Source organism: Gallus gallus, chromosome 7, assembly GCF_016699485.2.
Source record: "Gallus gallus isolate bGalGal1 chromosome 7, bGalGal1.mat.broiler.GRCg7b, whole genome shotgun sequence".
Lineage (NCBI taxonomy): Eukaryota > Metazoa > Chordata > Aves > Galliformes > Phasianidae > Gallus > Gallus gallus.
In genome coordinates, this window is record NC_052538.1 from 99,028 (window position 1) to 122,165 (window position 23,138).

The following is a 23,138-nucleotide window of genomic DNA, read 5'->3' on the forward strand; positions in this document are numbered from 1 at the left end:
AGAGCGAGACACGGAGGCCAAGGGGAGCTCCTGCTTGGAAAGTGAGGGCGGGAAAGATGGTGTCAAGTAAGGAGAACACCCTTGGAAAGCCCAGGGAGCACGAGTAGAAACTGACACCAATTCCGTCGAATGGCCAGAAGAGCAAAAACGCTCTCTGGGAGCAATAGCCCTTGCCAGACAAGATCAACTGTGGATGTCGGTGTGCAGCGTTGGCTGTGGCTTCCTGCTGTGTCCACCAAGGCCCTCAGGGGAGTCCTCACACCGCTTGAAAGGAGTCCTGGTGTCCAGAACCTTCTGCTCAACACTGAACCAAAAACAAGCAGGTCAGCATCAAGCAAAGAAACAACAACAACTCAGCCCTTCCCAAGCCTCAGCACTCACGCAGCCAAACAGCCAGAGCAACCCGCAGGCGCAGACCCTTCCCCTTCAGCTGCCAGCCTTTAAATGAGCTCAGGGTGGGCTCTGGCCCCTCCCTATCCCAGCCCACAGGGGAATTGCTTCCACCTGTGCTCCCTGGGCTGTTCACACCCCCACCAGGTGCTCCGTCACTGCCTCAGGCCCACACCTGACAGTTTAGAATCAGGAACACAAGCAGAATTAGAAACAGAAAGCGTATTGGAAAAAGAATTCAAATTGGAAAAAAATAGGTAATGAACTAGGAAGTGCAGAAGAAATAGAACTAGTAAAAGAATTGGCAAAAAATTGGAAAAGTATTTAGAAAAGGAAAAAGAATTGGAAAGAGAAAAAAGACATAGACAGGGAAAAAGAATTAGAAAAGTATTTAGAATAAGAAAGAGACAGAGAAAAAATATGAAAAAGAAATAGAAAACAGACAAGTAAAAGAATAAGAAATGGAACAAGGGGTTGGGAAAAAGAGAAAACAATAAAAAAGATAGAAAATAATAGGAAACAGAAGGGGAGTCAGAAAAGAAGAGGGGAAAAAATGAAAAAAAGAAAAAGAATGAGAAAAAAAAACAGAATTAGAAAATAATATTAAGGAAAGGGAAAAAAAAAAACCCAGAAAATAAACAGTTAAAATTATTCATAAACCAAACAGAAATTAGGGGGTGAGGCTTGCACAGGGAGGAAGGCAAGGCCAATGTGCTTTAATTTGGTTATCATTAAATCTGCTGGGCAGTTACATTTTGGTATGAGAATATTAAAAAAAAAACAAAAAACAAACAAAAAAAAACACTACACAAAAGCATGAAATGGTACAGAACCTAAAAATAAAATAACAAATCGAAGTACTCTGGGATCAGCAGAAGGCACGGAGATCCCATCAGAACAGGGCACCCCTACGACGGGCAAAGGAAGAACACCCGGTGACAGCACGGTGAGCACGAGCGACAACCAACACCAAGCCCATAGAACCTCCGCAAGCGTGGGAACGACCTCAGGGGTCAGCAGAGCTTGCCAGACACAGGAAGGAGCGGATCTTGGCGTCCATCTATGCGTGCGGGTTCCTGCTGCGTCCACCAGGAGCCTCACAGAGCCCTTGCAGCGCTCGGGAGGGTCACAGCTCTCACACTGACACCTGATGGACACAAGACAAGGTAAGTAGAGATCACCTTCAGATAATGAAATACAGCTCTCTTACCCCTTTTTAAGGATCAGGGCATGTCCAACGCCACAACCCGGGGAGGTCAGGAATGACAACGGCACCTGGTGCTGGAGTCTCCAGTCCTGGAAGGAAAGAAGAAACCTTCACGTTTGCTGCTGAACAACATGGGTTAGTAAGAAAGAGTGGGCATCCTACGAACCCCGAGTCATGCACAGCACTCACCAGCAGCCTGCTCTGGTGCCTACCTCTTCTCTTGGCATCACGCTTGGTCAACGCAGAGCCGTCTGCGTTTGGGTCACTGAAACTCCACCGAGGCGCCAACGGGCAACATGGAAGACAAGAAGAGAAACACTCCATAACCCGTAGCAAATGCTCTGGAACCCAAAAGGCAAAGAACAGAGCCATGCTGATTGGGAGCGACAGAAGACACCGATAGCCAGCAGTGCTGGGGAGCCCTAAGTCAGCTGGTGCGGGGACAAGACGGGGTGAGTGTTGGTCAAGCTGGAGTTGGACTCCATCAGGGAACATTTGGACTTGGCGAGCCCTGGGAGACGGCAAAGCGCCGGGCGGCAAGGAGAGAGAAGGAACGCGCTGCCCGTGGATGCGAGAGGCAGCACCAGCGGGGCGTCCCCTGCTTCAAGGGACACTTCTCCTGTCTCACCCAGGGCAGCCTCTCTCCTCAGTTGTTCTTCTGCTCAGGGTCTGGACTCTGCGTACCGTTGGCACACCACGTCTGCCTGGCCAGAGCGAGACACGGAGGCCAAGGGGAGCTCCTGCTTGGAAAGTGAGGGCGGGAAAGATGGTGTCAAGTAAGGAGAACACCCTTGGAAAGCCCAGGGAGCACGAGTAGAAACTGACACCAATTCCGTCGAATGGCCAGAAGAGCAAAAACGCTCTCTGGGAGCAATAGCCCTTGCCAGACAAGATCAACTGTGGATGTCGGTGTGCAGCGTTGGCTGTGGCTTCCTGCTGTGTCCACCAAGGCCCTCAGGGGAGTCCTCACACCGCTTGAAAGGAGTCCTGGTGTCCAGAACCTTCTGCTCAACACTGAACCAAAAACAAGCAGGTCAGCATCAAGCAAAGAAACAACAACAACTCAGCCCTTCCCAAGCCTCAGCACTCACGCAGCCAAACAGCCAGAGCAACCCGCAGGCGCAGACCCTTCCCCTTCAGCTGCCAGCCTTTAAATGAGCTCAGGGTGGGCTCTGGCCCCTCCCTATCCCAGCCCACAGGGGAATTGCTTCCACCTGTGCTCCCTGGGCTGTTCACACCCCCACCAGGTGCTCCGTCACTGCCTCAGGCCCACACCTGACAGTTTAGAATCAGGAACACAAGCAGAATTAGAAACAGAAAGCGTATTGGAAAAAGAATTCAAATTGGAAAAAAATAGGTAATGAACTAGGAAGTGCAGAAGAAATAGAACTAGTAAAAGAATTGGCAAAAAATTGGAAAAGTATTTAGAAAAGGAAAAAGAATTGGAAAGAGAAAAAAGACATAGACAGGGAAAAAGAATTAGAAAAGTATTTAGAATAAGAAAGAGACAGAGAAAAAATATGAAAAAGAAATAGAAAACAGACAAGTAAAAGAATAAGAAATGGAACAAGGGGTTGGGAAAAAGAGAAAACAATAAAAAAGATAGAAAATAATAGGAAACAGAAGGGGAGTCAGAAAAGAAGAGGGGAAAAAATGAAAAAAAGAAAAAGAATGAGAAAAAAAACAGAATTAGAAAATAATATTAAGGAAAGGGAAAAAAAACCCAGAAAATAAACAGTTAAAATTATTCATAAACCAAACAGAAATTAGGGGGTGAGGCTTGCACAGGGAGGAAGGCAAGGCCAATGTGCTTTAATTTGGTTATCATTAAATCTGCTGGGCAGTTACATTTTGGTATGAGAATATTAAAAAAAAAACAAAAAACAAACAAAAAAAAACACTACACAAAAGCATGAAATGGTACAGAACCTAAAAATAAAATAACAAATCGAAGTACTCTGGGATCAGCAGAAGGCACGGAGATCCCATCAGAACAGGGCACCCCTACGACGGGCAAAGGAAGAACACCCGGTGACAGCACGGTGAGCACGAGCGACAACCAACACCAAGCCCATAGAACCTCCGCAAGCGTGGGAACGACCTCAGGGGTCAGCAGAGCTTGCCAGACACAGGAAGGAGCGGATCTTGGCGTCCATCTATGCGTGCGGGTTCCTGCTGCGTCCACCAGGAGCCTCACAGAGCCCTTGCAGCGCTCGGGAGGGTCACAGCTCTCACACTGACACCTGATGGACACAAGACAAGGTAAGTAGAGATCACCTTCGGATAATGAAATACAGCTCTCTTACCCCTTTTTAAGGATCAGGGCATGTCCAACGCCACAACCCGGGGAGGTCAGGAATGACAACGGCACCTGGTGCTGGAGTCTCCAGTCCTGGAAGGAAAGAAGAAACCTTCACGTTTGCTGCTGAACAACATGGGTTAGTAAGAAAGAGTGGGCATCCTACGAACCCCGAGTCATGCACAGCACTCACCAGCAGCCTGCTCTGGTGCCTACCTCTTCTCTTGGCATCACGCTTGGTCAACGCAGAGCCGTCTGCGTTTGGGTCACTGAAACTCCACCGAGGCGCCAACGGGCAACATGGAAGACAAGAAGAGAAACACTCCATAACCCGTAGCAAATGCTCTGGAACCCAAAAGGCAAAGAACAGAGCCATGCTGATTGGGAGCGACAGAAGACACCGATAGCCAGCAGTGCTGGGGAGCCCTAAGTCAGCTGGTGCGGGGACAAGACGGGGTGAGTGTTGGTCAAGCTGGAGTTGGACTCCATCAGGGAACATTTGGACTTGGCGAGCCCTGGGAGACGGCAAAGCGCCGGGCGGCAAGGAGAGAGAAGGAACGCGCTGCCCGTGGATGCGAGAGGCAGCGCCAGCGGGGCGTCCCCTGCTTCAAGGGACACTTCTCCTGTCTCACCCAGGGCAGCCTCTCTCCTCAGTTGTTCTTCTGCTCAGGGTCTGGACTCTGCGTACCGTTGGCACACCACGTCTGCCTGGCCAGAGCGAGACACGGAGGCCAAGGGGAGCTCCTGCTTGGAAAGTGAGGGCGGGAAAGATGGTGTCAAGTAAGGAGAACACCCTTGGAAAGCCCAGGGAGCACGAGTAGAAACTGACACCAATTCCGTCGAATGGCCAGAAGAGCAAAAACGCTCTCTGGGAGCAATAGCCCTTGCCAGACAAGATCAACTGTGGATGTCGGTGTGCAGCGTTGGCTGTGGCTTCCTGCTGTGTCCACCAAGGCCCTCAGGGGAGTCCTCACACCGCTTGAAAGGAGTCCTGGTGTCCAGAACCTTCTGCTCAACACTGAACCAAAAACAAGCAGGTCAGCATCAAGCAAAGAAACAACAACAACTCAGCCCTTCCCAAGCCTCAGCACTCACGCAGCCAAACAGCCAGAGCAACCCGCAGGCGCAGACCCTTCCCCTTCAGCTGCCAGCCTTTAAATGAGCTCAGGGTGGGCTCTGGCCCCTCCCTGTCCCAGCCCACAGGGGAATTGCTTCCACCTGTGCTCCCTGGGCTGTTCACACCCCCACCAGGTGCTCCATCACTGCTTCTGGCCCACATCTAACAGTTCAGACAGAATCAGAAACATTAATAGAATTAGAAACTGTCACAGAGTTACCTAGATAGATCTGTGCCCATGACAGGGGGCAGTAGGCTCGTGGGCCCCCTCACCCCCCCAGCTTCCCCCCAAAAAAACAGAGCAGTGGCAACAATCTAAGAAGGTGAACTTATTTTACTAACTACAATGTTGGAATGCAAGATGACACGATATAATACAATCTAATTGGGAGTAAGGATAATAAATCAAATGAAATGAGAGAGAGCTAAAGAGCAATAGAGAGGGAGAGAGAGAGGGAGAGAGTTTCCAAAACCGAAAGCCCTACTTAATGAAGGCACATGGCTTGTAAGTACACCCACTCCTCTCCCGGTAGCAAGCGAAAGTGAAGAAGACCACACACAACCAGATGACGTATCTTCCATGATATATCTTCCTTCTCTGACCTTGAGGTCCTCTGGGATACGTAGTTCTTCTCTTTTGTCCATGATGTTATGATGTGGAATACCAATAGCGAAGTTAAAAACCATGACAGAAACAGAAAACAAATTGGAAAAAGAGTTAGAATTGGAAAAATATAGGTAAAGAATTATCAAGTAAAGAAGACATAGAATTAGTAAAGGAACTGGAAAAAGAATTGGAGAAGTATTTAGAAAAGTAAAAAGAATTGGAAAGAGAAAGGGACTTAGAAGGAGAAAAAGCATTAGGGAAGTATTTCGAACAAGAATGAGACAAAGAAAAAGAACATGAAAAAGTAATAGAAACCAGATAAGTAAAAGAACAATAAAAAGGGGCTCGGAAAAAGGGAATGAAGTAGAAAAATTACTAGAAAATAATATCAAACAGAATGGAAGTCAGAAAAGAAAAAGGAGAAAGAAAAAATGAAAAAAGAAAAAGAATGAGAAAAAAGAATCAGAAACAGAAAATAATATTAAGGAAAGGAAAAAACAGAAAAAAATAGCAAATAAAAAGTTTAAAGTACTCATAAACCAAAAAGAAATTGGGAGGGCGGGGGGCTTCCCCCGGGGTGGGGGGACGGGGCCTGGCTTTAAGGGTAACAATATGAAGAAGAAATCGAATAGGGATCAGAAAATTCAAAGTATGAATCAGAAAAGCAGGAGAAGGAATGGAATATGAATTATACACAATAATTTGAATAATAAAAGAATCAGAAATAAAAAATAATATTACAAAAAGGATAAAAAGATAGAAAATAAGAAGTTAAAAGTATTCTTAAACCAAACAGCAATTGGGGGGGGGATGAGGTGGCATGGCTCTGAGACTGCACTGTGCATGCGCTTGATTTGATACCGCACTGTGCATGCACCAGAGCCAAGACTGCACTGCACATGCTCCAGCTGTGATACTGCACTGTGTATATACCAGCCCCATGGCCATACTGTGTATGCACCATCACTGGGACCACACTGCACATGCGCCAGCTCCAGGAACACGCTGTGCATGCACCTTCTCCGAGTTCGCACTGCACTTGTGCTAGCTCTAGGACCTCACCGCACATGTGTCAGCCCCTAGACTGCACTGCACACGCACCATCTTTGAGACAGCAGTGTGCATGCACCAGCCCCGGGACTGCACTGCGCATGCAGCATCTGCAAGAACGCACTGCGCATGCACCAGCCCCTGGGCCACACTGCGCATGTGCCAGTTTCGAGAACGCACTACGTATGCGGCACTGTGCACGCTTAATTTCGCATGCGCATTTTCAGGTACACACCTAAGCATGCAGTTTTTTTTTTTTGGACTCCTCATTATGCATGCGGTGGGTGCAAGGTACACTGCGAGTCAAAATAGTCCATTCCCGGGGCAGGCTCGGGTGTCAATCTGCCTGAGCAAATAGACAAGGAGCACTCAAGATTCCAAGAGAGAAAAGTACCACTGAGCCAGAGGTCCAAGAGTTGACTGCCTGCCCGCACCATAGGGTTTTGTAGGAACACATGTTATTTATAAGCTTCATGGTGAATGCGCACCATTTCCTGGAGGACTAAGTACAATAAAGGTCAGCAGATTTGCTGCGCAGTGTGACTACCTAAACCATTTCCGCATGCCTGCACACATGTGACCTGCTGCCTCCTGCACCAAACACAGCCACAATTTCACCGATTGGCCACACGGGGGCACGAGAAAAACTGGTGCCCCGTACCTGGCCTTGCCACTCTGAGATTCTGTCTGGCTCACCCAAGGCTCGAAAATATCCACTCGGTAGGTTTTGATATCAAGCAATTTGTTGTCAGCTCCTTCATTCACAACTGGTGCCAGGATCTGCTGCAGGGCGTCCTGATCACGGGCATGGCGGCTGAACCATTTCAGTAACAGTGGGATTCCCAGGCACAGTTTCAAGGATTTCACTCTACTTTTGACCCAGAGGAAGAATTAATATGAAGCACAAAGTATGCATATGTCATCATGAGGCATGCTTCTCAGCATCACCTTTGGGAAACAGATAATGGATTTGTAATAAAAGTCTCAGTACAGCAGTAACATACAACGTTATATAAGAATAATACAAGAACACTTTGCAAGGCAAGGAACTGTAGGAAATCAGCGGGAGACAAGTCTCATGCTTTCATGATCAACAAGTCTCAGCTTTATTGAAGCACACGCAGGCATTTATACGATAGTTAATGAGCTACTACATATGCCAAATTGGGTTCTCTTATTGGTTAGTTCTTTACGTGAGAAAGTAACCTTCAACGCTAGATACCGTGACAGTCCCGTGATGAATGCCCGATTGTTTACTGCATACCACTCAATTTTCTTAACTGCAGCATGTTCTTATCACTTCCTTGCTCCTGAGTGAGGGCAGCACAACCTTGCCTGGTTTAATGAGCAGGGCCCTATCTCCTTACCAGCTGCATCCCATCATGGCCCCTCTCCCGGAGCCAGTGCTCCGGGTCCCAAAAGCTCTCCACACTTCCCCCGTTTTCTTTTTGTATGAGCCAGGTTGTATGAATCGCATCTTGAACCACCTTTTGCTAGCATTACAGTAAACAAAGTATGATTATCAGCATACCAATCACTATCTATAAGAATACACTAGATTTATGTTACACACTTCTACAAAGCATTCCTTGTCAGTAAACTAACAGTAAAGACTACACAGCACACCAGTATTAACTACAGTTTCAATATCCCGATGAATAAAATACCACAGTCCCCACTCTGGATCAACCACTGTACCTGACCCCCACAGTTAGTGCGCTTCTGAGTCTCATAACCGCCAATTGCTCCTGGCAGCTCCCAGTGTCCAAGAGACCTTTCTGATGAGATGTTTTCTGCAATTTGCTAAGGGAATACCAGTCGCAGCTCAGGAGTCATGGCACTGTATATGATGTCTTGCACACCATGTGGCTATCGCTCGCCGGAGTCGCTGTTGTTGTCATCGGGTTGAGATGGGTTGCTAATGTTTGGGGTTGGCTTAGTCCATTTACTGGGAACCCATAATGGGCCAGATCCTGTGAAAACACAACTTTCTCCTGGGAGCCTCCCATGATGTTTACAAAATTCTTATTGGTTCCTAATTCCCTCAAAGTTTCCACAAACCCTTAACACTGTATAGTGATATTGTTCGGTTATAAACACTTGGGAACAGATCTCACAGAAGCTTGTCCATGTTCCCTTACACGCTTCCATGCAATCAGAACACAGTACTAGTTAAACAGGCTGACACTCATTCCCTGAAAGGAACACATCTCACTCACACCACACTCACTCTGACATTTAGAACAAAAAACATAGTTTATACATAATCCACAATGCTGACGACGTCTTTTAGCTTGTATCTTAATAACACTAGTGCATTAGTCAATTAGTTGCAAGTCGTACCCCAGCCGGCAATCTAACCTGTGAGCTCACGTATCTCGAGGGGGGGGGGTGGGGAGCAGGCACGCTCCTTCATACCCTGCGTAGGACGTCTCCTCACGCCTTACAGGCACCCCCTTTTCTGTACACATACCTGATACACCAATGGATGGTCCTTGTCTGTCCCTGCAGTGATCGGGTGAGGAAGGGAGACCTTCCAAGAAATCTTGGGGCGCGCCAAAGGTGTCCCCTCTCTCAACCGATCCTGCAGCTGAACAGAGCAGATCTATTCTCATTGCAAAATTGAGTTGCGGAAATCAGACCCTACATCCGGTAAGGATATAGAGCAGGCATGTGTCTATTGATGTCTATTGATAGTGCAAGGGGGATCACTCCACCTAACTTGCACACCGTCAGGAGAAATTGTACTATAGATATAGGTCAAACTAATACATAATCAATAGTTGACAGGAATTCAGATACATTTTCACTACATTCCTGAAAGACACATTTTCATGCAGTATAATGAGACAGAAGAACAGAGGGTAGTGCTGGGGCAGTTCTCATAATTTGCAGTTGCTTGCAGCTTGTCTCACAGCACCTGGCACAGCGGTCTCTATCACAGCTCTGCATTCCTTTCGCCTACTCCCATCATTGTTCTGTGTGAGACAGTGATCCATAGCAGCTGTTTTACTTGCACTGACCCAGGGGGAGAAAAACATGACCTCGCTGGGTCAGCCGTCCATCCACAATTTCCCTGTTCTACTATTGCCTGGCCTGTGGGCGAGTTCGGGATACCCGTACTGTGTTTTACTCCCCATGTTTGCTGAAACTCCCCAAGCCTACAACTAGTGTAGGCTGGGCCATTGTCTGTTTTTATTTGTAGTGATATACCCATAACTGCAAAGCAACAACTGAGATGCCTTTCTACATACATAGCCTTTTCTCCAGGTTGAGCAGTGGCCCACATAAAATGACTATATGTATCTATAGACACGTGTACATATTTCAGCTGCCCGAACTCACCCACATGCGTCACATCCATCTGCCTATTTTCGTTAGCTTTAAGTCCCCTGGGTTTAACTCCTAGCCCGAGACCCATACTGCCATTATGGTGGCTGCACACTGGGCACGATCTAACAATTACCTTAGCATCCTCATATGTTATCTGATATTCCCTTCTTAGCCCCTTGGCATTCTGGCGAAACATAGAGTGCGCCTCTCGGGCCAGGACATGCTGAGAGACTAAAGGTCTCTGCGCCAGTGACACCAAGCAATCGGCTCTCGCATTTCCCTCCCCCAAGTCTATCTCCCATTTATGACCTCGAACATGTATTACTGCATATGAGTGCTCCCTAATTCTGATTGCTCTCTGCAACTGCACGAACAGCTCGTACAGCCGCCGATTCTGCACTTCCTTTATGTAGGCCTCCTCTATTTGGTGGCATACTCCAGCTACATAAAGGGAGTCGGTGACCACATTAAGGGGGCCGATTAAGTTCATCATGGCCCATACAACGGCCACCAGCTCCAATGTTTGCAATAAGTCCTTATCATCGGCTGCAATGAGGTGATGTCTCCAGGAGCCGCCCTGCTGCCAGGTCACTGCTGCTGTTCTAGATTTCTGTCCCGCATCCGTGTAAGCCGTGATTGTGTTCTGCAAGGGCGTCTCGTGCTGCTTTGGTATCCGGAGCCAACTCCATTGACCAATCCAATGTAGCGGCACGTTCGGAATCTTTTCCATTGAAACCGTACTTCCAGCTCCTAAGAGAGCATCCTGTAACTCTGGACTATGCTGCACATACCATGTCAGAGTGTCCTTCTGCATTGGCAGCTGTACACACACAGGCTCCATACCTATGATCTGCAGGGTACGTTCTCGCCCTTTCTTAATCACTTCTGTCAGGAGTTCAATTTTTTGAAGAAGTGTTTTTGATTGCTGCAGTGAGGGACAGATCCACTCTAGTACCCATACCTCCCCCATTTTCTTTTTAGATTGTGCCAACGCTCCTAAAAGGTACTTTGGTCCATACCATACCATAACCTGTATGGGGAGGTCAGGGTCACGTCTCCGAACACTGCCGTGTATAATGCAGTCCATAATCTGTTGTAGTAGACGTTTGTGCTGCGATGTCACTGTTACAGGCTGGGCCGGGTCAGTGCCCCGTAACAAAGGTCGCAACGACTCTAAGAGTTCGTTTGGGATGCCCACCACAGGGCTCAACCACTTTAAGTCCCCCAGTAACCTTTGGGCATCATGTAGAGTCTCTATTTTAGTATCCAGTTGCAGTTTCTGTGGGGTTACTATCGTGTTAGTCAGTGTCCATCCTAAGTACTTCCGGGGCGCGGAGAGTTGTACCTTTTCAGGGGCAATCATAAGTCCTTCCCTATTTAGGGTCTTTTCTATTTGCCAAATTCGTTCCTGTGTGAAGGCCTCTGGCTGGGCAAAAAGGATGTCATCCATGCAATGATAAATGACCATTTGTTTCCATTCTCGCCGGAGTGGTTGTAGAGCATGGTCGACATATAGTTGACATAGCATGGGGCTATTTTTCATCCCCTGAGGTAATACTGTCCATTCAAATCGTTGATCAGGGTGTTCTTGATTCAATGCAGGCAATGTGAAGGCAAATCGTTTAGTGTCCTGAGGGTGCAGGGTAATAGTAAAGAAACAGTCCTTTAAGTCACTAATTAGTAATGGCCAATTGTAAGGTAGCATGGCAGGATTGGGCAGGGCGGGTTGAAGTGCCCCCAGTTGAGAGAGCACATTGCGGCCAATTAAGCATTGAACAGTGGGGGGTAGAGGTGCCACCGAGACAGAGGTATGGACTACTTGTTCATCAAGGTGGATTTGCAGGGGAGGTGACTTTTTCGCTAAGGATAGTCTGCCTATACCCGTCACTGTGGCTATGGCCGCTTGCAGTGGCCATTGAGGCGGCCAAATTTCTGGGCTCACTATGCTGTTGTCGGCCCCTGTATCTAATAGACCTTGAAGTTTGTTTTCTTCCTCTCTGTATTTAAGTGTTACTGGTTTTTTAGGTCGATCATGCAAATTTAGTGATAGCAATGCTAAGCCCCCTGAGGAGCCAAACCCTTGCTCCCCTCGGGGAGACGATTGACACGGGGTTAAGGCTTTGGTCAATTGCTCTAGGGGTACTAACTGCGCTATCCGTTGCCCTTTCTCAATTTTTATTGGAGGAAACGGGGTGTATACCATAATCTGGATCTCGCCCTGAAAGTCCGCATCTATTACCCCAGGGAGGACAAAAAGTCCGAGCATTGATGCTGAAGAACGCCCCAATAAAAGGGCCCCAACGGCGGTTCCATTTATCATTACTGGTCCCCTGATCCCTGTAGACACCCGCTCAGGTTTTGTGGTCATTAAGGTCGTGGTCACTGCGGCTGCCAAGTCCAAGCCGAGGCATCCTGGTGTGGCTGGTTGCAGGGCTGCTGCTGGCTGGAAACGGCTACTTGTGTCTGCGCGCAGCCGTCGTTTCTTTCTCGCGCTGGGCTGGGTGTTTCCTGACCAGCGTCGACAGGCATTGGTATTGTGGTTGTCCATACGACATGTGTGACACCATGAACCGGTGGCTTGACACTGACGACGCATATGTCCCATGCCGCCACAGCGATAGCATTTGATGCGACCAGCAACAGGCGATCTCGGGCCTAAATTTGTTATCACAGACGCTTGTAAGGATGCAAGAGCTGCTAGCACTTGATTGTGAGAGGCCTCAGCCTGTGCCTTTAAGCCTGCCCCTAACTCCTTAATAGCCTCAACCAGAAATGCTTGGGGCCCGACCGGCACGCTTGATAGCTTTTCTAGTGCCTCCTCAATAGTCCAATTACTCCTCAAAGTACTCAGAATACTACGTGCTGTTGAATTACAATTTTGGAGCGCGCATTGTTTTAACATCACTCCTCTCATATACTCTGGCACCCCTGCCTTTTCAATAGCCCCGGCTACCTTATCTATGAATGCCCCAAAGTCCTCATCCCTACCTTGTCGGATCCCCATATAAAATGGCAATCTATCAGGCACCTTAATCTTGTCCATGGCCTGTCTAGCTAAATACATCGTTTCTCGACATTTATCTGGCCCTAATAATGCTTGGGCTTGTGTTCTGAAAAAAGGCCCTAGCCCTAAGAGTTCTTCGATAGTTACACCATGTAGTGGGTCTCCCGGCTGCCTAGCCTTTGAGACACTCTGATGGCACAGTTCTTGCCAATATGCATTAAACAACAGCTATTGATGTTGTGAAAGGATCAATTTTGCTATTGCCCGACAATCGGATGGCAGCAATATCTGCGTACTCCAAATATAATCCAATATCTGCTTAGCTGGCTCGCTTTTTACCCCAAACTGACTAACTGTAGATCGTAGCTGCGATAATAATTTCCAATCTAAAGCTGTGATGGTGGCCTGCATCCCTCCCGCAGGATTAGAGGCATATATCACCGGAAACGCCATGTGCCGCACGGCCTCCACTGCATCGTTATCCCCCGCCTCCATGCAGGCCCATGCCAGCGCTGCCCAAGCTTCCCGCCTCTCCCGTGCAATGGCCCCCGCTAGGTCACTCTCTGCCCCAGAGATCGGCTCACTGCTCGGAGGGTTTATTGGGCCCATTGTAATAGGCGCAGGTGAACTACCCGGCGCGGCCGTAACTAGGGGCGGGGGTGAGGCGCTTGGCTCCGAACATGCTGACGTGGCGTGCTCCGCGGCCGGCGGCAACACTAAGGTAGTCACTGCGGGGGGCAACGGACAATCTGGCCACCCATTGTAATCCTTATTTCTCCCCTGTGCAGCACCGGCCTGTTCCGCTGCCTTCTTTTCTGCTTGGTGCTGCAACAGTTCATTGTGAACTGCTCTCCACAGTTTCCCGCATTTTTTTGCTGTTTTATCATCATCTAACACCGCTTGCCAAATCGCATCCCCAAATTTACGCCATTCTGTAAGATCATGTACTAAATGTGGGTCTTGAAAAAACCCTTTAGCATAACCATAAGCTAATAACCCGGGGAGTTCCTTCTGTAAGTCTACTCCCTTAATTTGTCGTTTTCTCAGAAAACAAGTAAATAAATCATAAGCCGCTTGCCTTTCCATCCCTTATCTGTCAGCGCGCGCTATTGCAGCCTTACAAGGTCTCGGCGGCCCGTATCGGCCAGGCTCTCCGATGAGGTCACCTAGGGCTCGGCACTCCTCTCTCTGGTTCCCGAGTGCTTTAGCCGTCCTCGCTGCTTTAGGACTCGAACTCCTTCGCCGTCCCACCGTGGTGCGCCGTTACTGGATCACGTCGGGGTCACCATTTGTAGGAAATCAGCGGGAGACAAGTCTCATGCTTTCATGATCAACAAGTCTCAGCTTTATTGAAGCACACGCAGGCATTTATACGATAGTTAATGAGCTACTACATATGCCAAATTGGGTTCTCTTATTGGTTAGTTCTTTACGTGAGAAAGTAACCTTCAACGCTAGATACCGTGACAGTCCCGTGATGAATGCCCGATTGTTTACTGCATACCACTCAATTTTCTTAACTGCAGCATGTTCTTATCACTTCCTTGCTCCTGAGTGAGGGCAGCACAACCTTGCCTGGTTTAATGAGCAGGGCCCTATCTCCTTACCAGCTGCATCCCATCATGGCCCCTCTCCCGGAGCCAGTGCTCCGGGTCCCAAAAGCTCTCCACAAGGAACTTTATGACCTCTGTCTGGGAAATCCAGCACTGTCTGCCCGCACCTCTTTGGCAACTACTCTAGATCCAGCTGTACATTCTGTTCCAAAGCACAACTTAAAACTACAGTGGAAATAAAGGGAGTTCTACGTAGGCAAAAAAACAAAAACAAAACAAAAACAACAACAACAACAAAAACAGTATGTTTCTTTCAGTACTGAAAATAAGCAAGCAATCAGTGACAGAAGCCATTCCTAGAATACCTCTATGGGAAACACAGTGGCAGAGAAGAAAGTATCCACACTTCCCTGAACAACTGCTCCAAGAGAAATAAAAGAAAAATAAAGAAAAATAAATTTCTTTTAGACGTTATCTGTTTGAAGGCAGATATCATCCCCACACTTAAGAAAAAAAAATTACAATGCACGGAGGGATCTCCAACAATATGTGTAATTGGTCTAGGCAGCAAGTGGCACAGGTCTGTGTCATAAAGAACTGAAGTATAGCTGAAGTCAAGCTCCTAAGCTCCAGCTAATCCAAACAAACATGCCTACAGACAGACAGAATCCTGAAGTAAGACAGCCAGTAGAAATGTCAAACAAAGCACCTGATTCTCAGCCTTCTCAGTCTTCTTCAAAAATCCAGAGGCCTCCCTGTTGGCTCCACCGCTGACCTGTAAAGCCCAAGCTTGCAATCTGCTGGAAGTCCTTGTAACTAGACAGCAGAGAATTTCAATTGGACTGAATTTTAGGAAACCATTGCATTAGATCAAAAATAGTTCCTCCCTGAGTGACTGGAAAAAACACAGCATCACACCTTTTTTCTAATAAGGGAAGAAAGGATGACCCTGGGAATTACCAACATAACAGTCTCACCTCTGTGCTGGGAAAGAGCACAGAGCAGATCCTCCTGGAAGTTGCTCTAAGGAACAAGAAAGACAGGGAAGGTGATACAGGAGAACCAGCACGGCTTCACCGAGGGTAAATCCTGCTTTACCAACCTGGTGGCTGTCTATGATGGTGCCACTGCATCAATAGACAAGTAAAGAGCCACTGATACCATCTACCTGGACCTCAGTAAGGCCTTTGACACAATATCCCACAGCATCCTTCTCTTCAAATGGGAAGGATACAGATTTGACGGGTGGACTGTTGAATGGACAATGAACCGGATACAGGATTGGGTCCAGAGAGCAGTGGTCAATGGCTCCATGTCTGGATGGCGATTGGTGATGAGTGTTGTCCCAGAGGGGTCCATGCTGAGGCTGATACTCTTCAATATCTTCATCAGCGACATCATCACTGGGGTCAAGTGCACCCTCAGAAAGTTTGCTGACACCAAGCTGTGGTATGACACACCAAAGGGATGGGACACCAAACAGAGGGACCTAGACAGGCTCAAGCAGCAGGCACAGGTGAACCTCATCAGGTTCAAAAAATCCAGGTGCAGTGTCCTGCATGTGGGACAAGAGACCCCCCCTCCCCCCCCCCAATACCAATACATGCTGGGGGATGAAAAGACTGAGCATAGGCCTGTCCCAAAAGACCTGGAGGTACTGATGAATGGCAAGCTGGACATGAGCCAGCAATATGCCCTCCCAGCCCAGAAAACCAACCATATCCCAGTCTGCATCAAAAGAAGCGTGGTCAGCAGGTGAAGGAAGATGATCCTGCCCCTCTGCTCTGTACTGAAGAGTCCTCACCTGAACTACTGCATCCAGATGTAGAGTCCTCAGTGCAGAAGAGACATGGACCTGTTGGAGCACATCCAGAAGATGGCCACAAAAAAAAGTGAACTAAGGGACTGAACACCTCTCCTACAAGGACAGGCTGAGAGAGCTGGGGCTGCTCAGCCTGCAGAAGTGAAGGCTCTGAGGTGACCTGGTAACAGCCTTTCAATACCTAAAGAGGAGCTAAAGGAAAGAACAAGGGAACACTTAGGTTAGACATAAGGAAAATATCTTTTACAGTGAGGGTGGTGAGGCAGTGGAACAGGTTGCCCGGAGTTGTAGTGGATGCCCTTCAAGGTGAGGCTGGATCAGGCCCTGGGCAACCTGATCTAGCTGGTGATGTCCTTGTTCGCTGTGGGGGAATTGGACTAGATCATCGTAAATGGTCCTTTCCAACTCTAAGGAGTTTATGATCTGATACCTGAAGCCATGAGACATGATGACACAAAGGACACCAATGGCCTGGTGTGCAATAACGGCAGGCAGGGAAGCCTGCATGCTCAGCAGCTCTGGGGAAACTCACAAAGTACTCCAATCAGGAAGATCCAAATCAGTTGTAGAGCCTCTCTGTGCCAGTCTCAGTATTCAGTAGATCAGAGGCCTTGCCTCATCACACTGTCGGGTCCCATAGCTGCAGAGCTAGCTATTTAATGGGGGGGGTCAGGGGACAGAAGGAAGAGGGGCAGGGGGGTTTGGGTATCGTACAGGTTAGGAAATTAACAGCATACCAGACAACTGGAATGGAGATATTTGGGGTGATCCTAATGAAGTGGCCCAGTAGAGGACAATCCCTTGTTTCCTATAAATACAAAGCCAGATCTGCCGTAGAAACAGAAAGAACCATAGCACCCCGGGGTGGTCGGCCACAGTGTGCTCTGAGAATTATGCCCTGGCATCTGTTACCACTGACAAATTTGTAAGGACAATATAGGAGAGAACCAGACAAAACGGGAACAGAATATTTGTGTTCAGTATGCTTGAGTAGTGGAGACTGTATTGTACCAAGTGAGGATGAAGAAAATGGCTACTGTGGCCCAGGGGTTTTCTTAAGCTCAGGTCCCAGCCTGGTAGATTGACCTCACTCTGTCACTAGCCATGTAGCCTATTGGGCTGGAAAAACAGACCTCACTGAGCAAGGTAACCCCCATTTCATCTTTAAGTGAACTTCCCACAGCTATCACAAAACCTGCCTGCATACAAGCCATGCACGAACAAGGGGCTTATGGTGTTCCATTATCTGCTCCACAGATTTAACAGTGCTTAAACCACTGGCTAGAGGAGCCCCAGAAATCCTTAAACCCCATCGAGCTGCAAAACAGAATGAGATCAAAAGGGACGCAGAACGTAATTTAAATACATGCCCTTAAACAATACTCTGCATGGGTGGAATTGATACATGGCACAGGAGAGACAGAAAGGACATGGGGAGAAGACACAGGGAAGACACAAAGACACGGGTGGGGCATGAGGACACAGAGAGAACACGGAGGGGGACACAGAGAGTACATGTCAGAAAATGGGCTGGGACAGCGTGGTGGCAGACAAACCAAGTTTGGAGTCCCAGGTTGGAGACTGTGAGATGAGAATCATGAAAGAGGGAACAGAAACTTAATGAGAAGGTATTGAGCTTAAGAAGAGTTGCAAAGAAGATCTGGAAAGCACAGAATCCCTTTATGGAAAAGAGCACCAGTTGCAGGCATTTCCAGAGTTGCAATGCTCAGTAAGCCAACCAGCATTACCTTGGGTGTGATTGAAGCATTCTAGAAATAAGATAATAACAAAAGAAATGAATGTATGTCAGTTCCTCTACTACCAGGTCAGAGAAAGGGAGACAACCCCTTCACTTTTCTCAGAGAACAAATGAAGGGCATCATAAGGACAGGCATAGCAGATATAGCTACCCTAAACCAGCATAGAATCCTCTCAGAAAGGCAGAGATCAAAACCCTGCAATAAACAAACAAACAAAAAAAATAAAAAAAAAATCACTTACCTCTTTCCAAGGACGAGCAATCCACAGCCTCCAGAAAAAGACAATGCCTCTGGGGCTGCCAGCCCTTAAATGAGGTTAGGGAGGGGTGGAGACAGGCTCAGCCCCGTCTGGTCCCACAGGTGCATTGCTTCCACCTGTGCTCATAGGTCTACACCCCTCACCAGGTGCTCCATCACTGCTTCAGGTTGTGATCTCAAAGATTCCATAAAGGCATGAAGCAAAAAAAAAAAAAAAAAAAAAAAAAAAAAAAAAAAAAAAAGGTAATTGGGTCTGCCTGTCCAGCAAGGGGAGGTTTATCAATGGACAAGCTATGATGGCCCACATATTTTGATTCCAGTCTGTCCTCAAAGGCAATTGGTGAAATTTCTAATAGACAGGGTAGCACAGATTTCAATACTGATACAGCAAGATGCTGAGAAGCTGCATGTGCAGCAAAAGAGCTAAGATTCCTGGTGTGAACAGAGCGAGTGCTCTGGAGTGCCTGGATCAGTTTATGGCTCCCCAGTGAGAAACATTTGTCATCTACTCACTTTGCAATTGAAGACCATTGCAAAAATATTGTAGGATTTAGTGTCCTCAGTGGTTGAACCTGACACCTGTCTGTACGGCAGCGTGTAGCCTTTTGGCCCAAACCCCAAACGAATAGGGAGGCTGCAGGGTGAATACTTCGTGCAGCCCCTGAGCTCCTCAGATCACTGACGTACTGCAGTACCCCATTTCTGCTGAGGCACGATGTGGGATTTATGAAGACATAGCAGATTTGGAGAAAAGGCAAATCATCTCCAGAATGCGCTCCCTGTACAACATGCCCACTGTTGCAGGGGGGTGGCATGGGGAAGGAAGTGAGGAAATAAAGGGGAAAGCCTGAAAAAGAAATGGGGAAGGCATGGGGCAAGACACAGGGGAGTGAAGGGGAAAGGACAGAATACCTGAAGAGCAGCCTAAAAAGCAGTAACAAGCTCTGGGAGGACTGCAGAGTGCCAGATTCTGTATTGGGTGTGTATTTGTGTGTGTATATTGTCATTACCTGTATAGGTCAGGGTTGGAGTTGTCGCTTGTGAGCTCCTGCAGTGGAAAATGCTTGAGCAACTGCTGCAGTCTGTGCAGACCTGTAGGATGGGAGAGTGTATGGTAAGGACAGCCCAGCAGCCCTCAGCTGGATGAACTTCCTCTGTGTGCCCATACTGTGAGCCGTGAGGCCGTGCCTGGCTGCACTGCTCCAGCCCACAGCCCACTGCCTGCAGCTGCATCTTTGCTTCCTACCATCCTGCCCAGAGCCTCGAGGGTGCTCCCGCAGTCCCCTGCCCACCCCCAAAATGCCAGAGAAAACATCTGGCAGCAGGATGGAGGAATCCCAGCACCCTGTTTTACTTCTGCCTGTACCTGTTGCTCTCTCCTCTTCTGACCGTAGGGCTTCAGCCTGTGAAACGGGAATGATCAAGGGAAAGGGAGCGCTGGCAGGAGCGACTGCTACAGCTGACTGGGGAGGGTCTGCATGCCCTTGTGGGCTATCTCTCTGGTTGCGGGAGGAAGGGCAGATGAAAAGCTGCAGCTGAGCCTGATGGACCTGCATAACTCTCAGACCGTCTTGCCAAAGGCAGCTGTGACACAGATTCTTTCCATGCAGATTAATTTTCCATTCTTTCCACTGTCTCTGCTACCACCAGGTGGCCAATGCGCGGAACTGCAGCTTTATGCGGCGAGAATGCAGTACGCATGCGCGAGCCCCGAGACTGCGGTACGCATGCGCGAGCTACGAAAGTGCAGTACGCATGCGCGAGAGCCGAGACGTCACTACGCATGCGCGAGCCGCGGGACGGCACTACGCATGCGTGACCCGGGAAACAGCATTACACATGCGCGGGCTGCGAGACTGTAGTACGCATGAGCGAGTTTCGAAAGTGCAGTACACATGCGCGAGCCTCGAGACGGCAGTACGCATGCGCAAAACACGAGTCGGCAGTACGCATGCGCGGGTATCGAGACTGCAGTACGCATGCGGAAGTCGCGAGACGGCAGTACGCATGCGGGAGCCTTGAGACGTTACTACGCATGCGCAAGCTTCGATAGGGCAGTACGCATGCGCGAGCGTCGGGAAGGCACGCATGCGCGACCGTCGAGACGGCAGTACGCATGCGCAAACAACGGGACGGCTGTACGCATGCGCAAGTTTCGAAAGTGCAGTAAGCATGCGCGAGCTTCGAGACATTGCTACGCATGCGCAACCACGAGACGACAGTACGCATGCGCGTTACTCGAGACAGCAATACGCATGCGCGAGCCCGGAAACAGCAGTACGCATGCGCAAGGCTCGAGACGGCAGTACGCATGCGCAGGCTTCGAGACCACAGTACGCATGCGCAAGCTTCGAGACGGCTGTACGCATGCGCAAGTTTCGAAAGTGCAGTAAGCATGCGCGAGCTTCGAGACATTGCTACGCATGCGCAACCACGAGACGACAGTACGCATGCGCGTTACTCGAGACAGCAATACGCATGCGCGAGCCCGGAAACAGCGGTACGCATGCGCAAGGCTCTAGACGGCAGTACGCATGCGCGGGCTTCGAGACCACAGTACGCATGCGCAAGCTTCGAGACGGCTGTACGCATGCGCAAGTTTTGAAAGTGCAGTACGCATGCGCGAGCTTCGAGACATTACTACGCATGCGCAACCACTAGACGGCAGTACGCATGCGCTTTACTCGAGACAGCAATACGCATGCGCAAGCCCGGACAAGGCAGTACGCATGCGCGGGCTTCGAGACGGGAGTACGCATGCGCGGGCCTCGAGACGGTAGTAAGCATGCGCGAGCTTCGAGGCGGTAGTACGCATGCGCGAGCTTCTAGACGGCCGTACGCATGCGCAAGGATGGAGACTACACTACGCATGTGCGAGTGTCGAGAGGGCAATACGCATGCGCGAGCTTCGAAACAGCAGTACGCATGCGCAAGGCTCGAGACGGCAGCACGCATGCGCGACCTTCGAGACAGCAGTGCGCAAATAGCGGGACGACGCTACGCATGCGCGGTCCATGAGATGGCAGTACGCATGCGCTTGCCGCGAGACTGGAGTACGCATGCGCGATCCGCGAAACGTCAGTAGGCATGTGCGAGCTTCGAGAGGGCACGACGGATATGCGAGCCGCGAGACGGCCCTACTCATGTGCGAACCACGAGACGGCAGTACGCATGCACGAGGTTCGGGACGGCAGTACGCATGCGCGAAATTTGAAAGTGCTGTACGCATGCGCGAGTTTCGACACAGCAAGACGCATGCGCGAGCCGCAAGACGGCACTACGCATGCGCAAGCCGCTAGACGGCAGGACGCATGCGCTAACCGCGAAGCGGCAGTACGCATGCGCTAGCCTCGTTACGACAGTACGCATGTGCGAGGCTCGAGACGGCAGTAAGCATGCGCGACACGCGAGACGGCAGCACGCATGCGCGCGCCCGAAGACTGCAGTACGCATGCGCGAGGCCAGAAACAGCATTAGGCATGCGCTAGCTTCGAGACGGCAGTACGCATGCGGGAACCACGAGACGGCAGTACGCATGTGCAAAGCTCGAGACGGCAGTACGCATGCGCGAGCCTTGGAACCGCACTACGCATGAGCGAGCCTTGAGACTCCAGTATGCATGAGCGAGCTTCGAAACGGCAATACGCATGCGCGAGCACCGAAACTACAGAATGCATGCGCAAAGTATCAGACGGCAGTTCGCATGCGCGAGCCGCGAGACAGCAGTACGCATACGCGAGCTGTGAGATGTCAGTACGCATGTGCAAAGCTCGAGACGGCAGTACGCATGCGCGAGCCTTGAGATTCCAGTACGCATGAGCGAGCTTCAAAACTTCAGTACGCATGCGCGAGCTCCGAAACTACAGGACGCATGCGCGAGCCTCGAGACGGCAGTACGCATGCGCGAACTTCGAGACAACAGTACGCATGCGGAAGGCTGGACACTGCACTACGCATGCACGAGCCTCGAGACGGCAGCACGCATGCGCGAGCTCCTTGACAGCAGTACGCATGCGCAAGCCGCGAGACGGCAGCACGCATGCGCGACCTTCGAGACAGCAGTACGCATGCGCAAGGTTCGAAACAGCAGTACGCACGCGCGAGCATCGAGACAGCGGCACGCATGCGCGAGCTTTGAGACATTAGCACGCATGCGCGAGCTTCGAGATAGCAGTACGCATGCGCGAGATCGGAGGCTGCAGTACGCATGCACGAGCCGGAAAACGGCAGTACGCATGCGCGAACGTCGAGACGTCAGCACGCATGCGCGAGCCTCGAGACTGTAGTACGCATGCGCGAGCTCAGATGGTTCAGTACGCATGCGCGTGCCTCGAGACGGTACTACGCATGCTTGAGCCTCGGGACAGCACTACGCATGCGCTTGTCGCGGGATGGCAGTACGCATGCGCGAGCTATGAGAAGTCAGTACGCATGTGCAAAGCTCGAGAGGGCAGTACGCATGCGCGAGCCGCGAGACGGCAGTACGCATGCGTGAGTCTCGAAACCGCACTACGCTTGCGGGAGCCTTGACATTTCAGTACGCATGAGCGAGCTTCAAAACTGCAGTACGCATGCGCGAGCTTTGAGACGGCATTAAGCATGCGCGGGCTTTCAGACGGCAGTACGCATGCGCAAGCTTTGAAACGGCAGTACGCATGCGCGAGTTTGGAGACTGCAGTACGCATGCGCTCGCTTAGATACGGAAGTACGCATGCGCGAACCTTGAGATTACAGCACG

At 49.6% G+C, this 23,138-nt stretch overlaps 1 long non-coding RNA gene across 1 annotated transcript; it reads right to left on the reverse strand.

Moving 5' to 3' along the window:
• Window positions 1–16,926: 16,926 nt before the first annotated feature.
• Window positions 16,927–19,669, reverse strand: LOC121111284. Its single transcript, XR_005861635.2, has 2 exons — window positions 19,411–19,669; window positions 16,927–18,575 (listed from the first exon to the last, which is right to left on the reverse strand). It is a non-coding gene; the product is annotated as an endogenous retrovirus group K member 18 Pol protein-like (long non-coding RNA).
• Between the last annotated feature and the right edge of the window lie 3,469 nt (window positions 19,670–23,138).